The sequence below is a fragment of the Pteronotus mesoamericanus genome, unplaced genomic scaffold (assembly GCF_021234165.1).
Source record: "Pteronotus mesoamericanus isolate MK-2021 breed Mesoamerican mustached bat unplaced genomic scaffold, CSHL_Meso_final contig_181, whole genome shotgun sequence".
Taxonomy (NCBI): Eukaryota; Metazoa; Chordata; class Mammalia; order Chiroptera; family Mormoopidae; genus Pteronotus; species Pteronotus mesoamericanus.
In genome coordinates this window covers 6,151,895-6,169,267 of record NW_026555077.1, presented here as the reverse complement: position 1 = coordinate 6,169,267, position 17,373 = coordinate 6,151,895, and the positions used below count along the sequence as shown (strand labels likewise).

At 37.5% G+C, this 17,373-nt stretch overlaps 1 pseudogene; it reads right to left on the bottom strand.

Moving 5' to 3' along the window:
• Positions 1–2,184: 2,184 nt before the first annotated feature.
• LOC129065602 (elongation factor 1-alpha 1-like) lies at positions 2,185–3,524 on the bottom strand (annotated as a pseudogene).
• Positions 3,525–17,373: the final 13,849 nt, after the last annotated feature.

The window sequence follows — 17,373 nt, the reverse complement described above, 5'->3', positions numbered from 1 at the left end:
AAAATTCTTATAACCTAGCCATTTTGCTTGTTTGTTCAAAACTAAGCCTCCCTTGCCCCGTTAGCATGTAGCTCATATATATTTTTATGTCTTAATTGTTAATAACCTGTTAATTAATTTTCTGATATAGAATTAAAACTTACCTATTATGATTACTGACCACATCCATCTTAAGGAAGGGATTACTTAATATTATTAGTTGTTTATCAGACTTTCACATTTATTATTTATTAATTTAATTTTTAAAATTTTTTGTTTTTTATTTTTCATTTTCTTATTGTTGCTCAGTTATAGTTGTCCCTATTTTTCCCCCATTGCTCTCTCCTGCCCTACCCACCTCTTCTCTCACATTCAGTCTTCTCCCCTATTGTCCTTGTCCATGTGTCCTTTATACCTATTCCTTGATAACCCTTCACTTTCCTTCCCCAGTTATCCCCCTCTCCCCTTCCGTCTAGTCATTATTAATTTGTTCTTTGTTTCCATGTCTCTGGTTCTATTTTGCTCACTTACTTGTTTTGTTGATCAGATTCCATTTATTGGTGAGATCATATGGTATTTGTCTTTCACTGCCTGGCTTATTTCACTTAGCATAATGCTCTCCAGTTCCATCCATGCTGGGGTAAATGGTAGGAATTCCTTCTTTTTTCTGTTGCGTAGTATTCCATTGTGTAAATGTACCATGGTTTTTTGATCCACTAATTTACTGAGGAGCACTTAAACTGTTTCCAGCCCTTGGTTATTATAAATAACACTGCTATGAACATTGGGTGCATAGGTTCTTTTGAACCGGTGTGTCAGGATTCTTAGGGTATAGTCCCAGCAGTGGAAATGCCAGATCAAAAGGCCATTTCATTTTTAGTTTTTTTGAGGAAATTCCATACTGTTTTCCACAGTGGGAGTGCACCAGTCTGCATTCTCACCAGCAATGTACCAGAGTTCCGTTTTCTCCATAACATTGGCAACACTTGTTTGTTGATTTGTTTGTGATGGCCATTTTGACCAGTGTGAAGTGGTATCTTATTGTGGTTTTAATTTGCATCTCTCTGATGGCTAGTGATTTTTACATTAGTGAATACAGTTATCCTAATTTTGCACTATCATTTTGAGATTACCGTAGCATAATTGCCCAACCTCTTCAAATATATTCCTGGTATTTCAGATTCTCTAAATATAGGCTACAAATCTATGAGGTCCTGCTTCTTGTTATAAATTTTCAATTAACCATGGTGCTCAATACCAAGATTCAAGTAGTACTTCATCTTTTAGGTGGTGAGTGGGTGGGTATTTCGTTTTCATTTGTGTGCTGTCACAGTGTAGCTCTTTAGAATAAATGATTAATATGAGGTTTTCCTTATAGACACCCTTTATAATTAGACTCTGAGCTTTGTTGCCTGTCTCCTGTGTCCCTCTAACCCATGAAAATGGAAGTTTGTGTTCATCAAGTTTAGCAGATGCTCTGAAAACTAAAATCAGCTTCGGTGTTCAACATGCTGTCCATGGTTCCAGCTTTCCCTCAATCCTAAACCTATCCATTTTTCATTTTCTTGTTAGTTCATTAAGTGCTTTGAAAGGGATGTTTTCCCCATACTTGTGGGGACATGTTGACAGAAATAGAAGTCCCCAGTCCCAGCTGATTGCATCTAACCACTACCTTCCTGAGAAAAGTAGGACAATGCTATATGACTAGACAGAAATGGAGGTAATTACACAGCCAACAGTGAAAGTTGGTTGCAAAACACTTTTTTGAATGAATAAATTAATAATCTACTTTGTTGTTTGACTAAAAGTTGATTTTCCCCCAAACATTGCTGGGGTAAAAACTCAGGTTTTAAGAGTATCTAACTCTGTATTAACACTGATTGTAGAGGGTTATTTTTTTCCTCATTAAATTCTGTTTTAATGGGTCTCAAAATTTTGTGACAAATTTTTGGTCAATATGTTTAAATTAAAAAGTACTTATTTTAAAAACTAATAACTTAAAAACTGCCACATGTACACACACACACACACACACACACACACACAAATGGTCCACAAAACATTCTCCTTTCCTTCTGAAAGTTTTACAGTGCATTGTAATTATTAACCAGTCTTTTACTATTAAAGGGCCAATTGAGCCAAATAGTTCTGAGACCGTTCTTCACCACTCATTAAGACTGGGGTGGTAGGTGTTGGAGATAATACTCATTTAGCACTCAGAGCCTTCTGGGAAGACTTGGTGACTTTGTTGGTTCCAGGTCCCTTGTTGTCCACAGCTTTGATGACACCCACAACGGTGTCATGTCATGAACATCAAAGCCTCGAGGAGGATAGTCAGAGAGACTGTCAATATACATGAACTTTCCAGGAACCATATTGATGATGGAAGCATCACCATATTTCAAAAAATTTAGGGCATCTTCCAGCTTTTTCCCAGAACAATGATTAATCTTCTCTTTCAGCTCAGCAAACGTGCAAGCAGTGTGAGCTGTGTGACAGTTCAGCACAGGTACATATCTAGCACTGATTTAGCCTGAATAGTTTGGGATAATCACCTGAGTTGTGAAGCAAGCTGCTTTCATTGGTGGGTCATTTTTTTGTCACCAGCCACATTGCCATCAGACACGTTATTGACGTTGAAGCCCACATTGTCCCCAAGAAGAGCATCACTGAAAGCTTCAATATGCATTTCAACAGGTTTTACTTTGGCTGTAATGTTGACTAGAGCAAAGGTGACCACTATGCTCCCCTTGGCCCAGAGGGACAGTACCAATACCACCAATTTTGTAGACATCCTGGAGGGGCAGATGAAATTCTTGTCAATGGACAAGTTGATGGCAGGAAACAACCCAGAGCTTTAAGCAGCATGATTCCACTGGCATTGCTCTCTTTATGGAGGACTTTCCATCCCTTGAACCAAGCCATGTTGTCACCATTTCAACCAGAAATTGGCACAAATGCTACTATGTCAGGGTCGTAGCCAGTTTTCTTACTGTAGGTGCTGACTTCTTTAACAATTTCCTCATATCTCTCCTGGCTGTAGTGTGGCTCAGTGGAACCATTTTGTTAACACCAACAATCAGCTGTTTCACACCCAGTGTGTAAACCAGAAGGGCATGCACAAGGGTCTGCCTATTCTTGGAGATTCCTGCTTCAAATTCACCATCACTGGCAGCAAAAACTAAGACAGTACAGTCAGCCTGAGAATTGCCTGTAAACATGTTTTTGATAAAGTCTCTGTGTCCTGGGACATCAGTGATGGTCACATAATACTTGCTGGTCTCGAGTTTCCACAGGGAGATATCAATGGTGATACCACACTCATGTTTAGCTTTCAGTTTATCCAAGACACAGGCATACTTAAAAAAGTTCTTCCTTATCTCAGCAGCCTCCTTCTCAAATGTTTTGGTGATTCTTTTGTAAATCCCACATTTGTAGATCAGATGGTCAGTAGCAGTAGACATCCTAGAACCTATGTGTTCGATGATAATGATGTTGGTACAAATATTTTCCCATCTTGGCTTTGATTTAGTGGTGGTTTTCATGATTCCTCTGTTCTGGTGTCATACCCATTGCAAAAAAATAAGTCTATTACTTTATTTTTTATTAAATACCAATAATAACTTCATTTGGAAAAATTTACCAAAAAAGCAGACATATTTTAATATTTTTAAGGGTAACAACTTGGAAAATCAACTTGGAAAGCTAATTTGCAATATTTATCAAAAATATTATGAAGTGTTCACAGGTTTTGAAATCAAGTATCCATTTCTAGGAATTTACCTTGAAGAGAAGACCTATACAAAATAGTTATATTGCAACATTTTTGCCTAGTAACAGAAAATATTTAAATAAAGCATGATACATTTACTTGGTGGAGTGTTTCATAGCAATATAAACTATAATAGATTATGTGGCAATATGAAATATAGCTAAACAAAAAAATTGAAAAGTAAATATTACAGGTATGAATCATAAGATTTAAATATGCAAAGTTTTAATTTTCAATGACTCATGTAGATTTTTTGAAAATTTAGTGTGTAATGTTTCTTTTGAAGTAAATTGACAGAATGGCGAATCCTAAAAGTTCAAATTTGTAACACTTTGAAAAAGGACACGCAGTTTTTGAAGCTTGATTGAGTTCTACCTGAGAGGGAAAAAAGAGTAAACATTGATTCTTTGTCAATTATTCATATTATTTTTGTATATATCGTTTTTCTAGTCTAAATCCTATGTAAACAAATGGCATGTTACAAGGGAAAACACTAACTAGATAATGATACAAAAATAATAAGACCTCTACTAAATGTGATTATAGGAAAATTTTTTCTAATTTATTCACTTATTTATTCATTTACCATTAGCATAGCTTTATAGTAGCAGGTCTGAGCTTTAGAGTCAGATATCTTTGGTGGGCAAATTACTTGATTTGGGTCAATGTTAGGCAAATTACTTAAATTTTCTTAATGTGGACTTTCAATCTGGTAAATGGGTTCAATAACATTATTGTCAAAATTTGAAGAATTAAATAGAAAAATATTCAAAAGGTACTTGGTACCAAGATGCATATAGTTGTCCCCAATATGTTAATTTTTCTTTATCTTTCCTTTTGATTTCGGGACCATCTAGAAAAGAAATTGAAATTTCTAAAATAAAATGTACAGTTCTTTGTGGATTTATTTTTATATTAAGAATACACAAATATTTTCTTAGGGAAAGTACAAATACACTAAGTGGAAGCTGTAAAAAGTTTTTTCAGTTTTCTTAAATATCAAAACTTAACAGTTTTAATAATTCAATATAAATTAATCAGAAGTAACTATTAAATTTTACTTGAAATGTGCCAAACATTTAGAGCTAACATTAATTGTTAAAGACAAAGGAGATTCTCAAAGGAAGATATCAAAATACTGATATCAAAAAGGGTAGAGAAAGTTAGCAAACAGCCACCCTTTTGAGTATTATGTCAATGAAATCAATATATTCATCCTTCAAAGAGAAAATGGATCTAAGACCTATACTGATTCCTAGCATTCAGTATTATGAAGGAGCACTGCATTAACTTCCAATACTATAAGAGATAAGCTTTAGTTGTCTGTAGGACTGAAAGGAACAAATCTATACTTTTCTTATTGGATGACTTTAACAGAGACACAGGGGTGGGGGGAGAGAGAGAGAAAAAGAGAAAGGAAAAAAAAAGATGACATTAGCCATATCGCACACTCTAGGGGATTTTAATATTACTGCCGTATTATATTTCTCCTGAATAAAAGCACCCAACTAGCGTGACATGTTATTTCTTCAAAGATATTTTCAAAAGGCAAAAGCCGTCCATGGACATGACTGAGAAATTATCATATAATTCCTCCTAAGCAGATACATATCCAGACCTGACCATACATATAAGTTAATATTTCCCCCAAATATATTTATCTTATCTGTTATTTGTTTGGAATATATTTTTCATTGCAAAAGCCCCTTGACAAGCATGGAATTGGCTTTCAGGTTAAATGTATAAGTAATCAATAATACAGTTCTAAGTTTTTCAATGTACATTTGCATTTTTATAACTAAAGAAAAAATAGTGGTAGGAGGAAAAGACTCTTCTTGTTTCTCAGAGAAGCTGGGAGTCATTTGTTCTCATATAAAGTCTCAATTATTTCTGCAAATAGAAGAGTTAAATTCATGCATAATTCAAAAGTGTGAATAATAACAAATTGTATTATATTTGGCTTTGTGCTACATAACTTGGAAGGCAGAGACTTTACCTTCCTGACATGTAAGATGCAACCAGAATGATAAGTATGACTTGAACAAGTTAAAATGGGGACACATGGTACAACCTAGAAATGAAGTGGTTTAATAATTCTTGCATATAGTGCAACAGCAAAGCTTTCTGTTGTGTTGATAGCTAAATAAAATACATTTCACTACTGCTTCCACGAAAGATTAGAATTATAAGCTTGGTGACTTTTTCCCTGGGATATAAATGACCCTGAATTAAGATTCAGAAAATTTCAATTTTGGTCCTGGCTCTCTCATTAACTCATAAGCTTTATATTTTCATGCAACTAATATTAGCTCTCTAGACTTCCAGTATTTCAAGTGTATAATGTTGGAATTGTGTTAAGCCATCTCAAGGGTACTTTCCAGATTTTAAAATCAGTGTATTTGTAATTACTTCTAACACTGAAGATGACCCTCTCAGGGAAGGAAAATGGGCACTTAGCACTAGTTCTTAAACTTGTTTCCACTAGACACACATTAAACAATGAGATTTTAAAAAAAATTTTTGATTGTTGCCCTCTGCCTTTCTTTTTCTCTTTTCTAAAATATATAATCTTTATATTATTTCCCATTACCATTAGTCTGTTTATACTCCCCTCTCCCCATCATCAACACCCTGTTGTTCATGTCCATGAGTCCTTTTTCTTTGTGGCTCGATCCCTCCATCACCTAACCACCCCCTTCCCCACTAGCTGTTATCTGTTTTCCATCTATGAGTCTGTCTCTGTTTTCTTGTTAGTTGAAGTTGTTCATTAGATTCCACATATGAGTGAAAGCGTATGGCATTTGTCTTTCTCTGACTGGCTTATTTCACTTAGCATAATGTACTCCAGGTCCATCCATACTGTTTCAAAGGGTGAAACTGTCTTTTTTTTTTTTTTACAGCCAAGTAGAATTCCATTGTGTAAATGTCCCATAGTTGTTTTATCCACTCATCTATTGATGGACATTGAGACTCCTTCTGTATGTTGGAGATTGTAAATAACACTGCAATGAACATAGGGGTGCTTATGTTCTTTCGAATTAGTGTTTTGGGTTCCTTCAGATATAGTCTCAGAAGTGGGATTGCTGGGTCAAAAGGCAGTGCCACTTTTAGTGTTTGGGGAAAATCCCACACTGCCTTACACAGTGGCTGTATCGGTCTGCTTTCCTACCAACAATGCAAAAGTGTTCCCCTTTCTCCACATCTTCACCAGCACCTGTTTTTTTCTATTTGTTGATGAGTCGTTCTGTCAAGTATTAGATGATATCTCATTGTGATTTTTTTTGGTGGCTGATGATTTATAGCTTTAATATAAATGAAGAGTTAATTCTCAAGAGATGACATTCTTTTAATTTTTTTTTATCTCCCAAGATAAAAGAGATACAGATTTGGTCTAAAAGAGAATTTGAGTCTATGAATTTTATGGCCCTAGAATGTGTAGCTCAGAGATGTAAGTTACTAGAATTTGTGGGTTTGCTCTTGCTTACTTTAATTATAGAGATTTAGCTTTCTAAAAAGATTTATTCACCTTATTTTCATTTCTCTGATGATTAGTGACATTGAGCATTTTTTCATATGTCTATTGGCCATCTGTATATCCTCTTTGAAGAAGTGTCTCTTCAGGTCCTTTGCTCATTTTTAACTGGGTTGTTTGGGGTCTCTGTGTGTGTGTGTGTGTTGAACTTTGTAAGTACTTTATCAATTTTGGATATTAACCCCTTATCAAATGTATGGATGAAATAAGTGTAATAAGCCAGTCAGTGAAAGACAAATACCATATGCTCTCACCTATAAGTGGACTCTATTCAATAAAATAAACTAAAGAACAAAATAAAACACAGGCATGGAAAAGTGCAGCAGACTGAAAGTGACCAGAGGGGATGGGGAAGAGGACAATGGTGAAAATAAGGGGAAGGGACTAGACAAAGAACATGTATGAATGACCCACGGACATGGACAACAGAGCGGGAATTGACTGTGGGAGCAGGAGGTGGGGGTGGGATGGGTAAAGGGGTAAAAATTGAGACAACTGTAATAGAATAAAAATGATTTATTAAAAAAAGAAAGAAAGAAAATGTTCTCCCATTCTGTGTGGTCTTTTTATTTTGTTGACTATTTCCTTTGCTGTGCAAAAACCTAGTTTGATGAAGTCCCATTTGTTTATTTTTTCTTTTGTTTCCCTTGTCTGGGGAGATATACCCAATAAAAATTTTCTACCACCAATGTCTGAGATTTTGCTTTTTTTTTCCTAGAATTTTTATGGTTTGGGGTCTAACATTTAAGTCTTTGATTCATTTTGAGTTTATTCTTGTGTGTGGTGTAAGAAGGTGGTCTAGAGAATTTTCCAAAGAAATAGATAAAATGGAAGTAAGCAATTTATCAGATAAAGAGTTTAGAATAATGATTACAAGGATACTCAACAGCATGAAAAAAGACATAGAAATCATAAAAAAGATCAGTCAGAAGTAAAGAATGCAATATCTGAGATAAATAATACAATACAGAGGAAATAAACAATAAGTTAGATGAAGCAGAGGATCAAATCAGTGTTTTGGAAGAAAAACTGATTCCATCCTCTGCTTCATCTAACCTATTGTTTAGGTTAGAAGGTAGAAAAAAACAATCAGGCAGAGCAGAAAAAAAAGAAAAAAGAATTTAAAAAAATGAAGAGAACTTAAGAAACATCTTGGACAAAATGAAGCATAACAACATCCACTTCATAGGAATACCAGAAGGAGTAGAAACTAAGCAAGGGATTGAGAATCTATTTGAAGAAATAATAACCAAAAACTTCCCTAATCTGGTGAAGGAAAAAGTTGCACAAATCCAGGAAATTCAGAGTCCCAAACAAGTTGGACCCAAAGAGGCCTAAACCAACACATCATAATTAAAATGACAAGGCTTAAAGATAAGGAAAGAATCCTAACAGCTGCAAGAGAAAACAGGTAGTTACCTACAAGGGGGCACCAATTAGATTGTCATCTGATTACTTGCAAGGAGTGGCATGGAATACTCAAGGTGATGAAAAGCAAGGATTTATAAACAAAGCTAGTTAGCCCCTTGCCTTTCTTTCCTTCCATTCTCTCTTATATCTCCCTCATTAGTCCACTAAAACTGCCACTCAAGGACATCAATTACTTCTATGTTGACAATCCAATAATTAGTTCTTTGTCCGTATCTTAGTTTTTAGCAGCATTTGACACAAAGAATTACATGTGCTTTTTCTTTAAAATTTTTTTAGCATGAGTTATAGTAACCTTTTTATTTATCTGTTAGGTTTGCCTTCATTTATCCTGTACATTTGAGTTACTATCTGGTGCCTTCTCTTTACTCCATTTCAGCTTTGTTCCCAACAATCTCCTTTGTGCCTGAAGAAAGTCTCTTGGAATTTCTAGTTAGTTGGGCTTGTTTACAATGAACTTTTTCAGTTTTTGTTTATCTGACATTGTCTTTATTTCAGTTTCATTATGCTGCTTTCAAATTTTCACTTTTGACAAATGTCTTTAGACAAAAATGTCTCTGAACATTTTTATTATGATGTTTCTTGGTATAGCTCTCTTTGCAATTTTTCTACTTGAAGTTTGTTGGCCCTCTTTGATGTGTAGATTAATGTTTCTTATCAAATATGAGAAATTTTCAATCATTACTTTTTGAATTAGTTTTTGTGGGTTTTTTGTTTTGTTTTGTTTCTCTCTTTTCTTCTGGTGAGTTTAATGGTATCACACAGTTTTCTTAGGCTATTTATTTTTTCCTTCATTTTTTTGTCCTCTGTTTTTTGAATTGTATAATCCCTACTGACCTTTTTTAATGTGTGTGTGCATATATATATATATATATAGAGAGAGAGAGAGAGAGAGAGAGAGAGAGAGAGAGAGAGATTCACTGATTCTTTCTTCTGCAAGTTCAAACCTATGGTTGAGTCCTGTAGTGATTTATTTATTTATTTATTCCCTCTTTTTTTTGTTGTTATTGTACTTTCAACTTTAGAATATCCATTTGTTTATTCTTTTTAAAAATTCAGTCATTTTTATTGTTATTTTACTACAGTTGTCTCAATTTTGCCCCCTTTCCTTCCTCCTCTAACCCTGCCCCCTATTCCCACAGTCAATTCCCACATTGTTGTCCATGTCTGTGGATCATTCATACATGTGTTTTGTTTAATTCCTTCCCCTTCTTCTTTTTTAGGTGACCTTCTCACTTAAGTAAAGACAAACACATTCTTCCAGCGCCTCAAGCCAACATTTTAAGACCAACTCTAATTCATCTCTTAAATAGAAGCTCTATTCTATAATTACAAAACCTTATTTATTTAATTATATTATCAATGCACAGGTTTTCTATTAATCTTATTTATTGATGTATTACACACTAATTTGTTCACACAGACTTTTTTTTATTTATTTGTATTTTATTCAGCTGGGAATTGTTTTATTTTTTTGGTTTTTTTTTTTCAGCTTCTTTTTAAAATTTTTTAATTAATTTATTTATTTTTTCAAATACATTTGTCTCTGCCTTCCCCCCACCACTTTCCCTTGCCCCCTCCCTCCCTCCTTCCCTCAATTCTTCCCCTCTGGTTTTGTCCAAGTGTCCTTGCTATATGTTCCTTGACTTGCCCCTTCCCTTCCTTTTCCCCTGCCCCCCTCCCTCCTTCCCTCTTGTCTCTCTTGATTTCTTTTCCTTTCTCTGTTGCTGGTCTTATTTTCCTTGCATCTTTGTATTGTTGGTTAGGTTCCACTTATAGGTGAGATCATATGGTATTTGTCTTTCGCCCCTTGGCTTATTTCGCTTAGCATAATGCTCTCCAGTTCCATCCATGTTGTCGTGAAGTTTAGAGTTCTTTTTTTCTTTCTGCTGTGTAGTATTCCATTGTGTATATGTACCATAATTTTTTGATCCAATCATCTACAGATGGGCATTTAGGTTGCTCCCAACACTTGGCTATTGTAAATTATGCTGATGTGAACATTGGTGTGTATAGGTTCTTTTGAATTGGCATTTTGGCATTCTTAGGGTACAGTCCCAGCAGGGGAATCACTGGATCAAAAGGCAGTTCCATTTTCAGCTTTGTGAGGAAATTCCACACTGCTTTCCACAATGGCTGCACCATTCTGCATTCCCACCAGCAGTGTACTAGTGTTCCCTTTCCTCCACAGCCTCGCCAGCACCTGTTGTTTGCTGATCTGTTTATGAAGGCCATTCTGACCAGTGTGAGGTGGTACCTCATGGTGGTTTTGATCTGCATTTCTCTGATGGCTAGTGATGCCGAGCATCCTTTCAAATGTCTCTGGGCCCTCTGTATCTCTTCCTTGGAAAAGCGTCTGCCCAGGTCCTTTGCCCATTTTTTGATTGGATCGTTTGTCTTCTTGGAGTGGAGTCGAGTGAGTTCTTTATATACCTTGGAGATAAAACTTCTATCTGATGTATCATTAGCGAATATATTTTCCCAGAGGGTTGGCTCCCTTTCATTTTGCTGATGTTTTCTTTTGCCGTGCAGAAGCTTCTTATTTTGATGAGGTCCCACTTGTTTATTCTTTCCTTTATGTCCCTTGCTTTAGGAGACATATCAGTGAAAAGATTGCTGCGTGGGATATCTGAGAGTTTCCTGCCAATGTTCTCCTCTAGGACTTTTATGGTGTTGCGACATATTTAAGTCTTACCCATCTTGAGTTTATTTTTGTGTATGGTGTCAGCTGATGATCCAGTTTCAATTTTTTGCATGTAGCCTTCCAGCTCTCCCAAAACCATTTGTTGAAGAGGTTATTATTGCTCCATTTTATGCTTCTGCCCCTTTTGTCAAATATCAGATGCCCATATAGATCTGGGCTTATTTCTCGGCTTTCTATTCTGTTCCACTGGTCTATGGGCCTGTTCTTGTGCCAGTAACAGATTGTTTTGAGTATAATGGCTTTGTAGTAGAGCTTGATATTGAAGAGTCTGGTATTGTGATCCCTCCTACTTGGTGTTTCTTTCTCAAAATTGCTGCGGCTATTCGAGGTCATTTATGGTTCCATTTAAATTTTCGAAATGTCTGTTCTATTTCTGTGAAATATGTCATTGGTATCTTAATAGGGATTGCACTGAATCTATAAATTGCTTTGGGTAGTATGGACATTTTGATGATATTAATTCTTCCAACCCATGAGCACAGTATATGCTTCCATTTATTTGTGTCTTCCTTAATTTCTTTCTTCAATGTTGTATAGTTTTCTGCATAGAGGTCTTTTACCTCTTTGGTTAAATTTATTCCTAGGTACTTTATTTCTCTTCTTCCTATATTGAATGGGATTTTTTTCTGATTTCCTCTTCTTCTATTTCATTGCTGGTGTACAAAAATGCCTTTGGTTTCTGAATATTGACTGTATCTTGCTGTTTTGCCAAATTCACTTATTAAGTTGAGGAGTTTTTTTGGTGGAGTCTACAGGGTTTTCTATGTACACTATCATGTCATCTGCAAACAATGATAACTTTACTTCTTCCTTTCCTATTTGGATGCCTTTTATTCCTTTTTCTTGTCTGACCACGGTGGCTAGGACTTCCAATACGATGTTGAAAAGAAGCGGTGAGAGCGGACACCCTTGCCGTGTTCCCGATCTTAGTGGGAAAGCTTTCAGTTTTTTCCCGTTGAGTATGATGTTGGCTGTAGGTTTTTCATATATGGCCTTTATTACATTGAGGAATGCCCCATTTATTCCCATTGTGCTGAGGGTTTTGACCATAAATGGGTGCTGTACCTCATTGAATGCTTTTTCTGCGTCTATTGAGATCATCATGTTGTTTTTGTCTTTTCTTTTATTTATGTGATGTATTTCGTTTATTGACTTGCGTATATTGAACCATCCCTGCATGCCTGGGATGAATCCCACTTGATTGTGGTGGATAATCTTTTTAATGCATTGCTGGATGTGGTTTGCCAATATTTTGTTGAGAAATTTAGCGTCTATGTTCATCAGCGAAATTGACCTGTAGTTTTCTTTCTTTGTAGGGTCTTTATCTGGTTTTGGGATTAGGGTGATGCTGGCCTCATAAAAAGAGTCTGGGAGTCTTCCCTCCTCTTGGACTGTTTGGAATAGTCTGAGAAGTACTGGGGTTAGCTCTTCCTTAAATGTTTTGTAAAATTATCCTGTGAAACTGTCTGGCCATGGGCTTTTGTGTGCTGGGAGTTTCTTGATTAATGCTTCAATTTCCCCAGCTGTTATCAGTCTGTTCAAGCTTTCTGTTTCTTCCTCCTGCAGTGTTGGAAGATTATACTTTTCTAGAAATTTGTCCATTTCATCAAGGTTTTCAAATTTCTTGGCATTTAATTGTTCATAGTAGTTTCTGACAATCCTTTGTATTTCTATGGTATCAGTTGTTATTTCTCCTCTTTCATTTCTGTTATTATTAATTTGAGTCCTCTCCCTTTTATTCTTGATGTGTCTGTTTAAAGACTTGTCAATTTTATTTATCTTTTCAAAGAACCAGCTCCTGAATAGGTTTATCCTTTTAATTGTTCTTTTCGTCTCTATGTCATTCAGTTCTGTTCTAATCTTGACTATTTCTTTCCTTCTCCTTGCTCTGGGATTTATTTGTTGTTGTTTCTCCAGTTCTTGAAGTTGTAGTGTTAGGTCTTTTATTTGAAATATTTCTATCTTTTTTAGGTAAGCCTGTATTGTTATGAACTTCCCTCTCAGGACGGCCTTTGCAGTGTCCCATAGGTTTTGGATGTTGTCTGTTCATTTTCATTTGTTTCCAGAAATTTTTTTATTTCTTCTCTTATCTCATTATTAAGCCCTTCATTGTTTAATAGTCTACTGTTCAGTCTCCATGAGTTTGCAAGTTTTTGAAGTTTCTCTTTGAGGTTGATTTCCAGTTTCAAGCCCTTGTTGTCCAAAAGAAGTTTGGTGTTATTTCAATTTTCCTGAATTTGCTGAGGTTTGCTTTGTGTCCTATTATGTGGTTTATGAAAAACTGCCATGTGCATTTGAAAAGAATGTGTATTTTGCTTCTTTGGGATGTAAGGTTCTATATATGTCAATTAAGTCTATTTGATTTAATGCGTCATTCAGCTCCAGAATATGTTTATTAATGTTTTGTTTGGAAGATCTGTCCATTTTTGACAGTGGGGTGTTGAAATCCCCTACTATCAGTGTGTTGCTGTCTATATCTTTTTTGAAGTCATCCAACAATTTCCTTATATACTTGGGGGCTCCTATTTTGGTAGCATATAAGTTTACATATTTATGTCTTCTTGATAGATTCTTCCTTTAAGTATTATAAAGTGCCCCTCTGGGTCTCTCTTTATGGCCTTTGTTTTGAAATCTACTTTGTCTGATATAAGTATTGCAACCCCTCCTTTTTTCTCTTGCCCATTTGCTTGGAATATTATTTTCCATCCCTTTACTTTCCATTTGTGTAGGTCTTTTGCTCTGAGGTGGGTCTCTTGTAGGCAGCATATGTGTGGGTCATGTTTTCTTATCCATTCAGCTATCCTGTGTCTTTTGATTGGGGCATTTAGTCCATTTACATTGAGAGCTATTACTGATAGAAACCTATTCATTTTTTCCTCTTTGTACCTGTTTTTTTCTCTTTCTCACTCTTTTCCTTCATCTTCTAAAACCAGTCCCTTGAGCATATCCTGGAGTGCTGGTTTGGTAGAGATGTATTCTTTTAGCCTTCTTTTGTCTGGGAGACTCCGTATTTCCCCTTCTATTTTAATTGAAAGCCTAGCTGGGTAGAGCAGCCTTGGCGGTAGGCCCTTGCTTTTCATGGCTTGGAATATTTGTTGCCATTCCCTTCTGGTTTGTAGTGTTTCTGTTGAGAAGTCAGCTCCTAGGTGTATTGGTGCCCCCCCACCCCCGTATGTTACTCTCTCCTTCTCCCTTGCTGCCTTGAGGATTCTCTCTTTGTCTTTGATAGTTGCCATTTTAATGATGATGTGTCTCGGAGTGGACCTCCTTGAATCCTTCTTGAGTGGGGTCCTGTGTGCCTCCTGGATCCATGAGACCTTTTCTCTCCTCAAATTAGGGAAATTTTCCATCATTAGTTTTTTGAGGAGGTTCTCTATCCCTTGCTCCCCTTCTTCTCCTTCTGGGATCCCTATTATGCGGATATTATTGCGTTTCAGGTTGTCCTGCATTTCCCTAAATGCCTCTTCGTTCTTTTGGAGTCTTTTTTCCATTTCTTGTTCTTTCTGGGAGCTTTCTTCTACCTCATCCTCCATCTTACTGATTCGATCCTCAGCTTCATCCAGCCTGCTTTGGATTCCTTCTTCTGTGTTCTTCAATTCAGAAATGGTATTCCTCATATCCTCTTGTGTCTTCTTGATAGTTTCTATGTCCTTTTCCAGGTTGATATAGTTTGCTGTAAGAGGCTGATAGTTTCTCTGCAGTTTCTCATATTTCTCTTTGAGCTGGCTGAGCTCATTGAGCTTCCTTAGAACCATTGTTTTGAATTCCATATCTGATAGTTCCCTTGCCTCTATTTCATTTAGCTCTTTCTGTGGGAAGTCCCCTTTTCCACTCATTTGTGGGGAACTTCTTTTTCTTCCCATTTTTGTGAGAGTTGTTCAGTAACTTATTTATTTATGTATTTATTTTTCCTTCTGCTTCAATTGGTCCGTCTCGATTTCCTAACTTTGTGAATTAAAGTTCTATGGTAGTACGCGGGTCTTTTTATTTATTTATCTATCTATCTATCTATTTATTTATTCTTTAGTTTTCTTTCTTGGCCTGCCTCTGATGATTTCAGTTGTTGACCCTATATGACCTTGGGTCATTTGTCTTGGCTTTCCAGGAGTCTATTGTCTGTGTCTGACTTCTGCTTTGGGCAGCTCTGTGACCCCTTCAGCCAGGGATCCACTATTTCTGTGGATCGCTTTGCACTCTCCCACCAGCTCCTTGAGCGTGCTCCCGGGCCAGCAGGATCCCTCACCCACCTGGGCTCGTGCATGCTTGCCCCAGACGAGTGGGCTTATTCGTGACCTCATGTACTCGTCTGGCTCCCAGGCCAGCAGGCATCCCAGCACTGGTCAATTTAGGGTCTTCTGTTGTGTGCTTTCCCCACTTTTGGCTCTTTGGGTGCGTTGCTTGCCCTAGCCAAATGGAGACTACGGAAATGGGAGGAAGTCAGCTCCAGGACTCTCAGGTTAATCCTGTCTCCTGTCTCTCCTCTAGGGACTCTGGGCAGCTCTGTGACCTCTTCTGCCCTGGATCCACTCTTTCTGCAGACCGCTCTGCACTTGCAGCCAGCTCTGGTCAGTTTAGGCCTGCCCCCGCCGATCTGCGCACTCTCTCACAGGCCCCATGGGTGCCAACCTGTGCAAGACCTGGCCAGTCCACATGGGTCCACACAAAGGCTGGCCAACCCTCCGGCCACTCAGCGTGAGTGTGCATGCCTGCACTGGGTGGTTTTGGTCTGTCTATTGTGTGCTTTTCAGCTTTTGGCTCTTTGGGGGTGTGGCCTGTTCACGCACAATGGAGACTACGGAAAGGAGAAGGAGTCAGGACTCCCTGGTTCCTCCTCCTGTTCTTTCTCCAACACCTCCATCTCTAGTCTCTCCTCAAGGCTCTCTATGCAGCTGTGTGACCCCTTTGGCCAGGGATCCTCTATTTCTTCCAGCTTGTCTGCACTTAGCACCCCAGCTCACAAGTGCACAAGCTGTGTGCCTAGCGCACTAAAAGCAGGTTAATTGATTACCTTATGCCTGAGCAAGATGGTAGCTGCAGAGTGGGAGCTGAGTTATCACCCAGGCTCCTCCGGCCACCATCTCAGTTCTCTTCACAAAGTCTTCCTCACCAATCTTTTCCCAGGTACCAGCCCACTCTGCTGCTGCCTCTACCCAGAGATCAAGGAGAGTGGCTGCCACTGCAAATTTTTGTGTTGGCCCTTTAAATGTCTCTTTGCATCCCCAACCACCTGTCTCTGGGAGAGAGCGCCCCTAAGCTTTTCAGGGTTGTGTTTTGTCTGTGTGTTTTCCTGGTTTTAGCTGCTGTAGTCTAGGGGTCCCTGTTTATGGTTCAGACCCTGTTCTTCTCAGGGGGATCTAACTGGCTCTTTCAATGTCCCTCTGGTGCTGGTGCCTGTGGGCGCCCAGCCCACCCTCTCGAGCCTCCACCACACTTCTCACCCTGTGGGATGTGTGAGAGTTGAATCCACTGTCTGTCCACGGCTCCAAGGCTCCTCTCCCTCAATCGTTCCATCGTTTTCCAGGTGATTTCTCCACTATTTAGTCGCAATTCCAGTTTGGTCTTGGGAGGAGGAGGTCAGCGTGACTCCCATTCGCTCTTCCGCCATCTTAGCTCCCTCCATTTTTTTTAATAATATAAAAGCACTCATGAATCTATCATTCAACACAAAAGCTTCTCTTCAACTCCATCTCCCTGCCACTCCTTACCCAAAGTAACGACCCTCAAGATCGATAGTTCATTAGTTCCTTTCTATAGTTTTATATATTTTAAACTCATCTATATGTACTACTATATATTTTGATTATTTTTTGACTTCATAGAAAGGCTTTCATGAAGTATGTACTTATTTATTGCTTAACATTATATTGCTAATAATCATCTGGATAATTGCATGGGACCGAGGTTAATTCATTCTAACTTCTGCATAATACTCCATTATGTGACTATTCCACAGCTGAG